We start from the raw sequence: 14823 nt of genomic DNA on the forward strand, positions 1-14823 counted from the left end.
CCCCCCCCCCAATGGTGCACAGCCCCTGCCACCCGCAGCAGCAGGAGGCAGTGGGCCCTTGGGGTGTTCATGGCCTGTGCAGGCGCAGCCGTCTGGCAGAGCCCAGCTCCAGCCAGTTCTGGGAGCTTCATGTGGTGATGGCAAGGGCCAGCCCACATGTATCACACGGGCTCCCCATGCTTCATGTACAGCTCCCAGGACTCGCATGCCACAGGAGGAAAGCTCCACCTGATGGAGACGGTGGCCTAGCCCTGCTTCCTACCGCCACATGCAGCTCCTAAGACTCCACCGGGAAGCAGGGAGCAGCACGTGGCAGCAGGGAAGTGGGGAAGGCAGCTGGCTCCATTGCATGAGGCTTCCCCCCAGTGGTGCGAGTCCTGGGAGCTGCAGTGCATGTGAGCTGTGGGGAGCTGCATGCAATGGATCCAGGCCAACCTGGGCGCCACACTCCAGCTGCCCCAATGGGTGCAGGCCCTGGGATCCCAACAGCCCCAGTGCCACACTCCATACTCCCACTCTGCTGTAGCTTTCCTCTGCTCACTGCTGCTTCCCTACTTGCTGCCTGGAGCGAGCGGTGCAGCAGGGACACAAGGAGGAGCTTCTGGAGGCTGGGGAAGCTGAGCACTTCCCCTGGCGGCTGCAGCAGTGGCAGCAGCGGCCCTACCTGTAAGCTGTGCATGTTGGCTGGGGCCCTCCTGTGCATGAGGGTGGGCATCTGTGGGCCACATCCAGCCTGCCCCAGTTCTAGGGACCCCTGGCTGCCCAGCATCCACACTGAGGCTCTTTGCTTCTCTGTCTGAACTTCTGTACACGTCGGTTTTTCTCTCTGGAAAACAAACCTGGGAGAGTTGTCTTGGATGATATCTGAATGTGTGTATGCAGTCTTTGGGTGACGTGTACATGAGAGTGTTAACTGAAAAAAATGATGGCCATACACACTCCTGGCATGTAATGAATAATAGAGCATGCTCAGCGCTTTGTTGGGTGGGGTGGGGTTCTGACACCAACTCTCCTTTGGGCAAGATGCTGTCAACAAAATATAAATATTTAACTGAAGATCTCCTGAAGTTTGCAGTCAGCAGTTTAGTGAGAACAAAAACCAAGGGACAGACACATTTCAGGTGGTTAAAATTGCTAATAAATGGTTATCATGGACTGTGTTGCACACTTGTTCTTCATCTATACTTGATATTTTATCTGAATTTATTGACTAGAATCAGCAATGCCATAAAGTACCTGACGAGGATAATATTATTTTTTAGGCATATTGTTTACAGCTTGCACCATACAGTTCCTTTGAATATGTTGGATGTCCCAGCTTTTACAGTCATTCCCTATTTTTTCCCCTTCAATAGTGTTTTAACAGATTGAGGATTTATTTATTTATTTGCGTTAACATTTCCAAATACCAAGTACCTGGCCTGCAGCTACTTCTCTACTGGTTTCACATAGCTGCTAATACTTAATCATGCCCAGCACCAATGAATGGCTTCTTAGAGATTCCCAGCTTTTGGCTTATACTTCCCTTTTATCCGAAACTGGAATTTCAGCATCCTTCACAAAACGTTAGCTCAATACATTCTTAGCAAGGCTAGGTCTCTTATTTCTACTACTGTTGATATTTGACCACTCTTCCACTTCAGCATAAATGAAATTTAGACAAATAAATATAAATGCAAACATTCATATCTGTACAGCCTCAAACCGAAACAAATCTAATGAGAGGTTTAATACTGGAGAATGATTCAATAGGAACACAGATTTATGCTCATAAATCATTCCCCACCCTTGGATTTAGGAGGAAATTGAAGGGTAACTCACTTGAGCATGTTAGTTTGATGGACATGTAGTCTCTTCCACAATCTTTCTTGTAGTGACAGCGCAGCCAGTTCAGGAGGCAGAGTCCGTTACCACACTGGAGCTCCTCTTTTTTACAAGGCAGAATGCTCTGTTCATCTGAAAAGAAGAGAAACAATGGATGGTTTTGGCAGCGCACATTTCCTACCTGAGTAACAATGCTACAGCTCTCTGGAAAGCCAATTTTCCTTTTAACCACCTTTAAAAGGCTTGGGAGAGCAAAAAACTGCCTCCTCTTTGTCAGATATCAAAACCTAAGACCCAAACAAACGTGTGGTGCATTTTTATGAATCATTTATATGATGCTACAGACAAATGAAGCGTGGGTAAAAGCTATTAAACAAATCACAAAGGACACAATTTTCCAAAGTCTTTGACTCTTATGTGACTTACGTGCTTTAAAAAAAAAATCTACTTAGTGTTTGGCGCAGTCAGCTTGTGCACAAAAAGGACAGCAGAACAGGGAATAGGGTGGTCTAACAGTCTCCATAATCATGAAAGGTTGAGGTAGCTATGGATGGGAACTTCTAGTGATCCTTTTCCAGTTTGCAAAATACCATTAATAGAGTGGAACCAAATCCTACTGCAAGTAGTTGCGGGGCAGGAGGTGGTGGTGGCGGCTTGTTTTTTGCTGTGACCTGAATATCAGAACAACTTGAGTTGGGCTGACTATTGGAGAATAATGCTCATGTTTGGGTTCACAGAGACTTTTAGGACCAGCACAAGGTCTTCTGTTGAATGCAATCGCTTGCTCTTTTATATTTGAACAGCCTGAGACTTTCTTCCTACGTGAGGAATGAAGCATGTTCCTGTCACTACTCCATAGCCCTGCCCATGACTATTCCAGATCCTTGAGGAACAGAAGTTGAATATCAAGCTCCCCTATCCCCACTCCATTCATTACAGATGAAGGGAAATTTTCTCTTGCCCTATAACTGGCGGCTGTGTTAGACCACACTCCACCAGCAAAGTAAGAAGGAATAGTTCTCTATTCTCTGTCATTAGGGAGACACTGAGGTTGAGGCTTTATCATTTTGAACCTTGAAACCAAGCCATTTTGAATCCTGAGAAGAATGAATTCAGGGCTCAAATGTTTAGGTCTGTGCTTACTGTACCAGAAAACAGTCATTCATCCCTTCCCAGAGGTTGGGAAGTGTAAGAAAGCACACAACATAAATTCAGCTCCTGACTGGCCACTTCACCCAGTCATTTTATGGAATATTCACAAACAAGCATGTGAGCAGCTACTGGTTCTCATGTTGGGGGAACAGCTGGTTTTCATATAAACACTCAGATTGTGTACCCACATCAGACTATAAAAGCATCCTGCTATTTATCTCTGGTTGTTCTCTTTGGTATATTAGTTGTCAAGTTGTGGAAGAAACCGTGCCAGGTAGAACACAGGTGATGTCTCATACCATGCCAGTAATGAACAAGTTGAAAAGAGCTGTCTTTTAGCTTTGAAATCTGTCCAGATTCTTGATTCAGTACTTGTGAAGTACAATCACAGAAATGGGGAATGGTCTGGAAAGTATTCAGGAAAATAAATACCCATGGGTTGTCAATACCTTCTTTACAAAAACAATTTGGCCCTTCTGAAATTTCTGAAAGATGCTCATTTTTGCAAATTTTTCAAAAACTGGGGCAGGGGTAGCAACGCAGCGTATAGATAGATGTCACCTTTGTGCCACAGTTTTCATGGTGACACATAGGGAAAGCAAACAGATATTTATACCATTTTTCATGTGACACATGCCCAAATTGGCACACCCAACAAAAGGTGGTAAGAGTTTCTCTTGCTTTATTGCAACAGACATCTGTTAGGTTTTTGGCACAAGGTGTGGGCACCCTGGGCAGATGATCTTTTGTTCCTTGGGAATTCCCATAAAGGATTGGGCCCCTCAAGTCGTGGGAGCACCTGTCCAACTTTCCCTTCTTTGAGATGTGCCACAGGGGACCTCCAAGGCACATGTCTGCAAATGGGGAACATGTCACCCATTGAGTGACCAGGCGGATCACTGGGCGGGACAACAGGTGATGTGTGTGTGGTTCATCCAATGAAGTGGATCAGCTGTGCTGGGACACATCCTGGCACAGGTGACCCACTTCATTTAGCAACGTCTATTGATACCCAAAGACAGCATAGAAAAAATGGTCAGCTATTATAGAGTAAAATAATAGTTTTGTTGCTAATTAGTAATAAAGACCCATAAGCATAAAAAAACAGGGGTCAATTTTACATTCTTCCCAGGTCCTAAAGCTGCACTTAAGTCATTTTATCAAACTAACCTTAACTTTCCAAATTAATGAAAATAAAAATCAGACCTCAAACTGAAAATACCAGCTCTTAGAAGCAAGAGAGCAGGAGACCAATGTGGAAATCAGCATCCAGCTGAAAAGAGGCATTCTGATTAATTCAGGTTTTTGTTTGCTCTCCAATATTTTTAACTCAGAGCCTTTGTGTCAGCTCTCATAGCAGGAAAACCATGCAGTTAGGAGTAATTGTTCATGATTTCCAATTCTCCACACAGCTGCTCCAGTGGAAAATGTCAGAACCCCCAAATGCATTTATAAATATCACCAGCATTGACAGCACACTGTTACTATATGTCTTAGACCATACACTTGTAACTTGGCAGCTCTGCAGTCTAAAGGGCAATAATCAGATAATTTAGTTTTGTTCTTTTTGCATGTTTTGGATAATGTTCCCTGAATAGCTAGGGCACTTGTGGCAGTTGCTTAAAACATGAACTTGAGGGATAAGAACATGCCCCGTAAGAGAACAGAATTCCCAGCAATCTAAAGATTTACTTATTTTAACAGCAGCTAAAATATTTAATAGGGAAGCAATGTTAATAACATTAATATGAAGGGCCAGCTTTGCCCCTTGAGGAAGTGGGATCAATTTCATTGACTTCTTATCAGTCTAAATTTGGAGAAGCAGACTCCTGCAAGACCTCTGAGCAGGTGCAGGGAAAATGATAGCAATGAAATTACTCTTGAAAAATATATTGGAGGAAGTGGCCAAGCATTCCCCACTGCTTAAGTCCATTATTTCAGACTCTAGTTTGAAAATGTCTATGGACTTTTTCCAGTCCACTCCGTTCCACCCCACCCCCCTTCTCTCTCTCTGGTCCCTAGCACAGTTCCCCTCTCTCATGCTGCAGGATCTTACTGCTATTCTCTGCAGTTTCTGCCACCCAGAACTGCTAGCTTTTCTCTTGTCTTTTCTTTATTTCAGTTGTCACCTAAAAAACTCATCTCTTCCCTCACTCATAAATCACTTTTAATTTCTTTCTTCTTTTAGTAGTTGTTAGGATGTGTAGGCCGCTTGTTGGTGTGCTGTGTTGTATTATCAGTGTAGGAGAACTCTGTGAGCTACATGTAACAGTGGAGAATTGTGCTTTGGAACTGAAAGCAGTACAAGCTGATCACATCTGGAAGACAGCAGGCAGGCAAAACTGACTCCCTGTCTCTTCCCCAAACTGGGCAGTCCCTGTTTTCAGGATGAGGCAGGGGGCTTTGCCGGTTCCTGCCCATTTCCCCTTGCTGCCAAGATGAGCAGTGGAATGGTGATTTAAAAGCTAGCTGGGACAGGGGCTCCAGGATCTCCCCAGCCTGGCTCCTGCCAGCTCCTTCTTGCCACTCCACCACCCAAATGAGCAGAGAGGCGGTGATTTAAAAGCTGATGACTGGAAGCAGGGTCCCCAAGCCCCAGTTGCTGGCTTTTAAATCATCACCTCACCACTCACCAGGGTGGAGGGATGGCAAGAGGCAGCCAGGTTGGAGCAGTTTTCCCCAAGCCCCAATCTCAGCCACTGGCTTTTAAGTTACTGGGGAAAGCCTCCACACACCTCACTCCTGGTCTCTCTGGCTATTAAACTGCCACCCCCCTGCTGCTCAGAGGAGTGGTGTGGGAGGGGAGCAATGGGAAGCTGCAGGATCTGGGAACTGTGTGTGTGAAGGCTTTCCCCAGCCAGTCCTGGCCTCTTTAGCTTCCTTCCAGCTGACCCAGACCTGTGTGGGATGAGGCAGGTTGCTGTGGCTGCAAGGCTCAGGAGGCAGAGCAATGCCCCTGCCTGGAGCTGCACAGAGCAAGGCAGGCTGCAAAGCTCTTGCTGCAAGGCTTCTGGAGCCTTGCTACAGCAGAGGAGTGTGCTCCTCCGCCTCATTACATTCCTTTGGCTCAGGCTGGAGGAGTGCAAGGAGGGGCTGTTCTTCTGCAGGGGATACTGAGCATTCCCATGCTGGCTGTCTGTGGCTTTTCAGCAGGTGCCAACTGTGCCTTGACAGCCTGTCCCCTTTCCAGATAGCGGAGAGGACAGGCTGTCAATTAATGGGCTCCCCTAAGGGCGAGGGTGGCCCAGAGTATAGTATGCGGCTGGAGGAGCAACTGTATGGTCCAGCTCCTGAACTATTTTCCTACTGGAAGAAATTTCTTCTGGTGGAAATGAACATCTGCTCACACCCTGTGTCTTACTCCAAAAAAAGAGATATAGGTTATCTACCCTGAAGGGTTTCCATTGCTGCAAAATATTTATTGCAAGTAAAGACTGAAGAAGCCGAAGGATGAAACATGGGCAAGGAACTAATTTAATTCTGTGTTAACCTGGAGTAAGTTGGGAACAATTTAATGGAGAACACCCATTTTTTACATAGCACTTTTTGTCCTTAAATTTCAAATCGCTTTCCCAAGGTGGGTAATCATCCTTATCCTTATTTTAAACTGAGGCATGAGACTGTAAGGACTTCTCCAAGGTCATCCAGCAGGCAACAGCAGAGTTGGGTCTAAAAGAGGGGTAAAATGTGCTGTTTGAAATTATTACAGGTGTTATAATGCTAATAACTTGAACTTAGTGCTGATGGGATGAGTAATGAGTAATCAAATTTATTTTGCCTGGTGCATTTAATTTAATATATTTCCTAAAGACACAAGGGACCTAATGCCATTCCATACTTGTAAGTGCAGGTATAGTTTAAATTACACCAATAATTTACACAAGAGAAGACTGATGGGGGATTTGATAGCAACCTTCAACTACCTGAAGGGTGGGTCCAAAGAGGATGGAGCTTAGTGGCAATGCGTAGGTGGTGCACAGGGGTGCACATGCACCCCCTGAGAGCACTCGTGCACCCCCTGTTAGGCCACGCTCCCTGTGTAGGCAATGGGCGGGGAGCAGGTGGGAGTGGGGCTGTCAGCAAAAGCAGCTGCACCACTTCTGCAAGTGGCCGTGAGACTTCTGGAAGTGGTGCAGCCACTCCCCTCCCCCCCTTGCTGACTGGTGTGTCCCCCCAATGCAAGACCGGTCGCCTATGATGGAGCTGGACTGCTCTCAGTGATGGCAGGTGACAAAAAAAGGAGCAACAGTCTCAAGTTGCAGCAAGGGAAGTTTAGGTTAGATAGTAGGAAAAACTCTCTCGCTAGGAGCGTAGTGAAGCACTGGAACGGGATACCTAGAGAGGTGGTGGGATCTCTATCTTTGGAGCTTTTTAAGACCTGACTCGACAAAGCCCTGGGTGAAATGATCTAGGTGGGGATGGTTTTGCTTTGAGCAGAGGGTTGGACTAGATGTGACCTCCTGAGGTCCCTGCCAGCCCTAATTTTCTATGATTCTATAAAAGTAACAGACATGTCTTGTTTGATTATCTTTTGTATCACCCACTATAATGGATCCATTATCCTTCCTATACCTTGTAGGTCTCTTGTACCTTCTGCCTCTGACATCTGGAGTACATTTATATAATTTACTCATTTTGTTCCTTGGTTTGCTGGAGCTGGAGCTATCCCTGGAGAAGTGCTTTCAACTGCATACCCTCATGGAGCCTAGCAATTTATTAACCTTGTTTTGAAAAATGATTCTCTTTCTGCATGCTGAACCAAATGCAGGAATCCTGAAGTGAAAGCCTATGGCTTGTTCTACGCAGGAGGGCAGAGTACATTATTTTATTGGGCTCTTCCAGCCTCTTCAAATCTGTTTAAATGCTTTAAGTAGGGAAATCATTACATGGTGACAGAAAATAGGGATGGTCCATCCTGTGAAATGCTATACATGTTGCCTGATGCATGTGAGAGCTTTGTGCTCTGGGGACATCCAAATAAAGTGCCTCACTCCCCTTTTACTGCCCTTCCCCCTGACAAGGAATCAGCTTTGTACAATTTACAGAACATCCACTTGTTTTGACTGATGTGTTGCAGAACCTTAGTAGCCAATATTTGTGTGAATACAGAACAAGGACGTGTACATCTATACTTAAGCACGAGCATGAAAGCACATTTCAATATGCAGTGCAAATGGAGTCTCATTCCCAACTGCATTTTATTTTTGATACCTAGAGACCAGAAGCAGAAAAGCATTAATGAAAAATTCTCTTACAAGTAAGTACTACTCTAGAGAGCTGGAATGATGGTCCCCAACAGTGACACTACTCAGTCATGTGATTAGATATCACTCAGAAAACTGATGGATCAAATTCCTGTTGGTATTTTTAATCCAGGAGCAGCAGATTTTGAAGCAGTTTAGATTTTTGCAGTATTTGTTAGTGTGCGTAACAAGACAAAGGTACTTATATTCTACCAAACAAAATGACTGAAATTTAAACTTGTTCCTGCACCGTATAGATCGGTGTAATGAGGCCAGCAGAGCTATCCCAGTTTACATGGGCTGCCAGCATGGTTTTATCTGCCTTGCACAGAATCATGAGGTGTCTGTAAAATGTATAAAAGAAATTCAACATTGATTCTGCTTCGGTTTCAACAAGCGATGTATTTGTTTCAGCAAGGAACAAATGACTTTGGCTTGCTTATTGAGTAGCCAGTGAATGTGATCCAATACAAAGATCAATCCAATTTTGTATGTGATCTAATGCTTTGCCAGAAATTAGTGGTTTTCCAAGCTGACATTTCTTTTTCTCAGCATCAAGCACAACAGGAACTTTTGGGAGTTACTGCTGCTACCATGACTTAGGGGCTGCCCCTTCTTCATTTCTCCCCCACCCCTGCTTGCTTCTCATATGTGTGTCCAGAAGAGGCAGCACCTTAGTTGGATCTAGCTCGCCTGATGTCTGTAAGGATCAGGTGCCTTACTGAGCCTTTTTTGGCCCTTTTATCTAACAGCTGATTGAATCAGTTTTAGCTGAAAGCCCCACTGAAACACCTGATCTATACAGATGCTGCAGAGCTGGGTTGAAGTAACATGCTGCTACTTCTGGTAAAGCAGAGGGGTTTTTTTTTAAACATCGCAATATATGTCATATCTGTTTCATGGCATACATACACATTTGTTTATTTTCTTAAACTGTTCTTTACCCTAGTAATCAAATTGACTTATTCACATGACTTAGTTGGGTACAAACTTCTGGTATCAACCAGCTAAATCCGAAAATGTACCAATTACTCACCAGCAGAATCTCAGTTTTGCATAATCCACCAGTGCCTCTATACTCAGTACTGGGTTTAAAATCCCAACCTCAGTCTTGAGCTGCATTCTGGTTTTGAAGCTACTCTTACCATCTATAGGAGGATCCTCTGGTGACACAGGGATGATTTAACAATACTTGTGCCTTGGAAGTACTCCATATACTTGGAAACCCAAAGCAGATCTCCTAAATTCTGTTTCCAAATATGTGACAGTAGCAAAACACCAGGCCCAACAGACTTGGGTCCTGCATTTTGGGGAAGTTCTTGTTGGTAGGGTCTAATTTACTACTGTAGTATTTCAATTGTATGCCAACTGAAATCCAAAGAAATGAATAGAAACACTGACTTAAAGTAGAGGAATAAAGCAACAAATAAAGTCCCAGATCAGTCTGAGCTTAATGACTGGCTGCCTCTGTCTACAAAAATGAACTAGAACACCTGATCCAAAGATTGTTAAATATAGGAAAAGTTCAGATTTAGTTTTAGTATTTCTTTCAGGGAGGTCAGTGGGAGTTGCATCACCTCTTAACAGCATAGTGTCTCTGTTCTGACATTTCAATTATGCATTGTCTCCTACTCCCTCAAAAAAAGTGTGTGTGGGGGGGAGCTTTTAAAATGGATTTGTTCTTTTGTAATTTCTAAGTCTTTATTAAATTGTGCTATAAGTTCTTAAACTATAAATAAAAGGGGGATTGTGATACATTACAGGAATACAAAGCGATGCTGATGTTCTGCTGTTTGTAGATATTGGGAAAGCTTCTGATCAGGGTATGATGTTAAGTAATGTACCATGGGGCTTGTGCTCTAGCACACAATAGAATGAATACAGTGTAACTGCTGTGTCAATCTTATTATTGAATACCATGGTTTCCTTTCCTAGGGAACATTTGATTTCACAAACATGCAATTTGTATAAAGGAGCTGGATTGTTAGCATAGTCTAATGTACATTTTGAAATGATGGAAAAGGATAAAATAGCAGAGACAAGTCATCCTGAATGAGAACTATGCAGAAAGGACTCAGCTCTCCATTTCAGTGTGACATGTCTCCTGTTGGAACTGCATCCCAGACAAAGCACAGATGTTACTTTGGATAACTTTCTAGACAAATCTATGGGAATGATGATTACTCTAACAGGGGCCAGGTACTGCTGTGGCACCAGACACGATAGCATGTCTGACAGGCCAATAGTATTAACTTGTTATCCATGGCTTCTGTTGTCCAGTTGGCCTCAGGATTTAGCTTTCACTTGCCAGACGGGAAATAAATGCCAGCATAGTCACAGCATGAATCTGCTGCCTGCAGAAGGAGGTACCCAGACCAGAAAGTGGAGAAGGTCATGGGCTGTGTTGATGCGCTGGGATACACAAGCATGATCCGTGATCCATAGAATCAACGTTAGCAAATCCCTGGCTCCTTCTCTAATGGTCTGGTCTCTAACCCCCGTCTCTGCGCAAAGAGCTTGGGTTGAGTTTATAGGAGGAGCTCAGTTCTTTTAAAGGAACTGTCATTCTTTAGGTTTCACAGACCCTCAGGCAAACAGACTACTCCGGAGTGGTATCCTTATGCACGCTGCACTGCTTTGGACAGGTCGCTTTATAAAGTGGAATCAGTGCAGCCATATCTGTGGCAGTAGCAACTAACCCACCCCTATAGTCTGCCGGTGGCACTGCAAGGAAGCTGCAGGGATTCTCCCTTTTAGTCCTGAAGATGCTACTTCAGCTCCCGATAGCCGCCTTGCCATACAAGTGGGTACTCATTCAAGATTAAAAAATAAGCAGACTTTCCACAAAGGAATTGAAATGAACCCCAGGGAGCTATTGTATAGGTTGTATAAAGTTTGATTAACTTTCTGTTGTGTAATTTCCCATTTCCACACATCTCTAGGACCACCAGTAACCCACACACAAAGGGTTCTCCTGGTGTTTCTGACCATACAACATTTTCAGCATGAATTTAGCAAGCTCGAAAGTTTGGGATCAGCATCCCAGAGGGTTCATCTGGCTCCTCTCTTTCCTTTCCTGGCAGGGGGCACAAAACCAATCTCAGCCACATTGAAAATTGTGGGGAAATACAAATAGGAGAGATACTTGGCAACTGTGTCTTACAGCATTTCCTGCATATGGCATGTGAGCCTGGTGGGGTGTGTTGTTGGAGGTGACAGGATTCACACCAGCAGTGGAAATGTATTCATTGAGAAAACAGAGTATAAGGATCAGCATGGATGGTGCCAAGCCCCAGTGAGGGAGACAAAGGAAAGTCGAGTCCTAGGGCCTGTCAATCTTCAGCGCACACGTCCCTATCTTCTTCCCCATTATGTTCATTTACATACTTTCATGCTAAAAATATAATTAAAAAAGAAGACAGATGGCAAGTGTAAAAAGCCCAAAGGGAATAAAAACAATGGAAAGAAAATATTACCAACAGAAAATAGCGGAGGAAAAGTTATCAGTGAAACAAATAAGCAAAGAATTGACATCCAAGCCTTGGAGTAGGAACTTTATTGGTAATGTGTCCACAGGAGCTTCTGTATCTCATTGAACTGCAATTTTGATAGCTAACCCTTTGAAAAATAGATTTGCTGAGTGGTGCACAGCCTGAAGCTGGGTGTTGTGCAGTCATGCCCTGAGTCCTTGCCTGTGATAGTCATTGCTAAAAGTGGGAGAAAATGATGTTCACAAGCAGGGGCTGGTAGTTCCCATGTCTCCTCTGTGCATCTCTGACTTTCTCACTGTTGTTTACCTTTGCTGCATTCCCACCAATATTTTCCTGTCTCTCCTGTCTGCTCGAATCAGCAGTTCTCAACCTTTTTGGACTTGAGGTACTCTTCCATAACTTCTGTGATCTAAGTGGCACCCGATTTCAAAAGCTTATTGATATATCAGAGTGCTTACCTCCTTGCAGAGGGACTGGGTGGCAGGGGTAGGGGATAAGCCAGGCAGCGGCAAGTATGAGCTTCTGCCTATTTGCTCATCTCCTCACATCTCATGGCACCCTTCAAAGGATTTGGCAGCGCTCTGGTTGGGAATCACTAGCTCAGATCATGCTTGCTAGATCATTTGGTGCCACCATCTGGATTTGCTTTTTCTGAGTCTCCTGTGCCATTCTGATGCTCATGTCCTCTTTCGCAGCATAACCTTTGTTTCCTCAGGCCTCTCTCTCCTACTAGAAGCCCTGTGTGGGTTTCTGTCCATCTTACTGAGCTTCTGGCATCCCATGCTCCATTTCAGACACTTAGTCTCTATATATCCTTCCCCAACCTCCTGCAAAAATTCAGCAACAGGAATCTCTTGTCACCAGCGGACACCATTACAGTAGTGTTGAATACCACACTGCCCCTGACTACAAAGGCAACAATCCATAACTGGAGTTGCTAGTGTAGTGTTAATATGAGGAGGAAAATCCCCTTGGCTTTGCCTTATCTAATTCTTCTGCCTCTCATGTTCTTAAGATGACTCTGAAACATGGTAAATGCATGGAATCTGCATTTCCGTGCAGGCTCCTCTGTGGCTGGAGCACTGTGTTAAGCCTATCAAAGATTAAAACAATCTTGCTCCTAAAACACAGTCAATCTCGACTGAAATGTGGGATAGGAATGGCCAAAAAAAATTATAGAACATTGCTTAGGACCCTCAGGCAGGATGACTGGAACAGACTGGACAATACAGTGATGATCACAAGAGTAAGGACAAAAATATCATGATAAGAACAACCCTGGGAAATGCCATAAAGGCAGCAGTGGCTGGAATGAACATCATAGCGGGTTAATGAGTGATACGTGTGGAAGGTCAGGGTTCCTTGAACCTCTCAGTAACAGATGATACCCCGCTTTGATGATATACACTGAAGACTGCTGAATCCTATGGTCCTGTCAAAATGCTGGAGCAAAGTTAAAGTGGCTTATTTTCTGTTTGACTCTTCTGTCCTTTTTCATGTTGTGCACATGAATGCAGCACAATGAGGATTTGGGTTTTCATGAGGCTCATGACCAAAATTGTATTTGTGCTGTGTGGAAAGAGCTATTTCACTGCCAGAAACAGAAAGGCAGAGCTGGAGAAGTAAGGCCTTCTTTTCCAGGATACAGATACAAAACCAAAGCCTCGCAGAACCTTGGCATGACTCTAGCTCTGTGGGATAGGAGACGAGAGTGGTCTGGTGATTTGCTTAGATTTGTAGTTTCCCGAGCTATTTAAGGGAAACTGTTTGTGTATGTGTTAGAAGTTCCTATGCAAAGTTTATATTGCTTTAACTGTCCCAAAAGAATTAAAATATAAACCAAGGTGCTCATCAGGATGGAGTTTTGGAAGAAGCATGAATAGATGACCTGGAAGGCTTTGGAGTCCTACACTGGTTTGTAAGCCTGGACCAGTTAGGTTACCATGTCCCAAAGAAGGGAACTGGACAGGAGTGTGCTCTCTGAGTTAGACAACTGTATATATGTCTCTGCCATTGCTCTTGCCAGTATAGTGTAGCCCAAAAATAACTGAATTGTAGTCCATCCCTTCAACACCAAAGCTAATACAAGACAGTAACTAATACTATATATAAAGGATCATGTTATTGAGAGGAAGCATGGGCACTGGATGGGAAAACTAGGTTCAATTCTTTACTCACTTCCTGTATGACCTTGGGCAAGACTGTACTCTTGAAACAAGATACTTGAAATGGGAATTATTTCCTCTAAGCCAAAGAGGAAATACAAGGAAAAGCAGTCTAAAAAGAAGTGGTAACTGAGAATCAGGGAATGATAACATTGCACATATTTGACAAATTCTTTATATGTACTGTATCTTTTTTAAAATGAAGAAGGAAAACATTTGCCTAAAGCAAAAATCATGGGTTTTGTGATAGAAGGAAAAGGATTAGCATGTGTACAACTAATAACAGTAATTAAAAGATAAGAGACTTTTAAAATTATAAAAAGGCACTTGGCCCACAAAACACATCATATAGCCAAGATACATGCTTAAACAAAAGTGCTTAGGCAGGCACTGGAGTGGCTTGAGCAGTCGCTCAGTTCAGCATAGATCCCTGAAGACTACAGGTGCCTCACATAACTCTATTATTTTAAAAAGTGCTTGTAGGGATCTTGTGGAGCTATACACTAGTTACTAGGCTATGGCTGAAGTCTTAGAGCTAAATTTACAACCTGCATAAACACCTTTAAGGTCAAGAGAATCATCTGCATATACCACCTATAAAGCTGTAGGCCATATTTTTAAATATATTTACCATATTTACTCAAATATAAGATGAGGCTCCCCCTGCAACTGGCATGGGGAAAAAGCCCCCCTCGTCTTATAATTGCATACAAGGATCTCTCACTAAATACATTACCTACTTTAAGCTGCTGCCAAAAGCAGCATGTGCTCACCAATGGAAACCGACTATGAAGTTGATTAAAAGCTCCCACTGAGCCTGACTATAAAACACATGGCCCACATTAAGCAAACATGCTAGTGGGAAGATTTTTTTTGTGTGGTCCTCTAAAAAAGAAAAAAAAAAAAAGCAGGGGGCAGGGTCACAGGGGGAGTTGCTTCCTCAGAAGG

General features: G+C 43.7%; 1 long non-coding RNA gene across 5 annotated transcripts in view; it reads right to left on the minus strand.

Moving 5' to 3' along the window:
- Window positions 1-14823, minus strand: part of LOC112551739 — a 67070-nt gene that overhangs the window by 44693 nt on the left and 7554 nt on the right. For all 5 annotated transcript variants that reach the window (XR_003096048.1, XR_003096050.1, XR_003096049.1 and 2 more), the window contains exon 3: window positions 1822-1956. This is a non-coding gene — a long non-coding RNA (uncharacterized LOC112551739). The remainder of the gene's footprint in view (window positions 1-1821; window positions 1957-14823) is intronic.

The sequence above is a fragment of the Alligator sinensis genome, unplaced genomic scaffold (assembly GCF_000455745.1).
Source record: "Alligator sinensis unplaced genomic scaffold, ASM45574v1 scaffold349_1, whole genome shotgun sequence".
NCBI classification, from domain to species: Eukaryota; Metazoa; Chordata; order Crocodylia; family Alligatoridae; genus Alligator; species Alligator sinensis.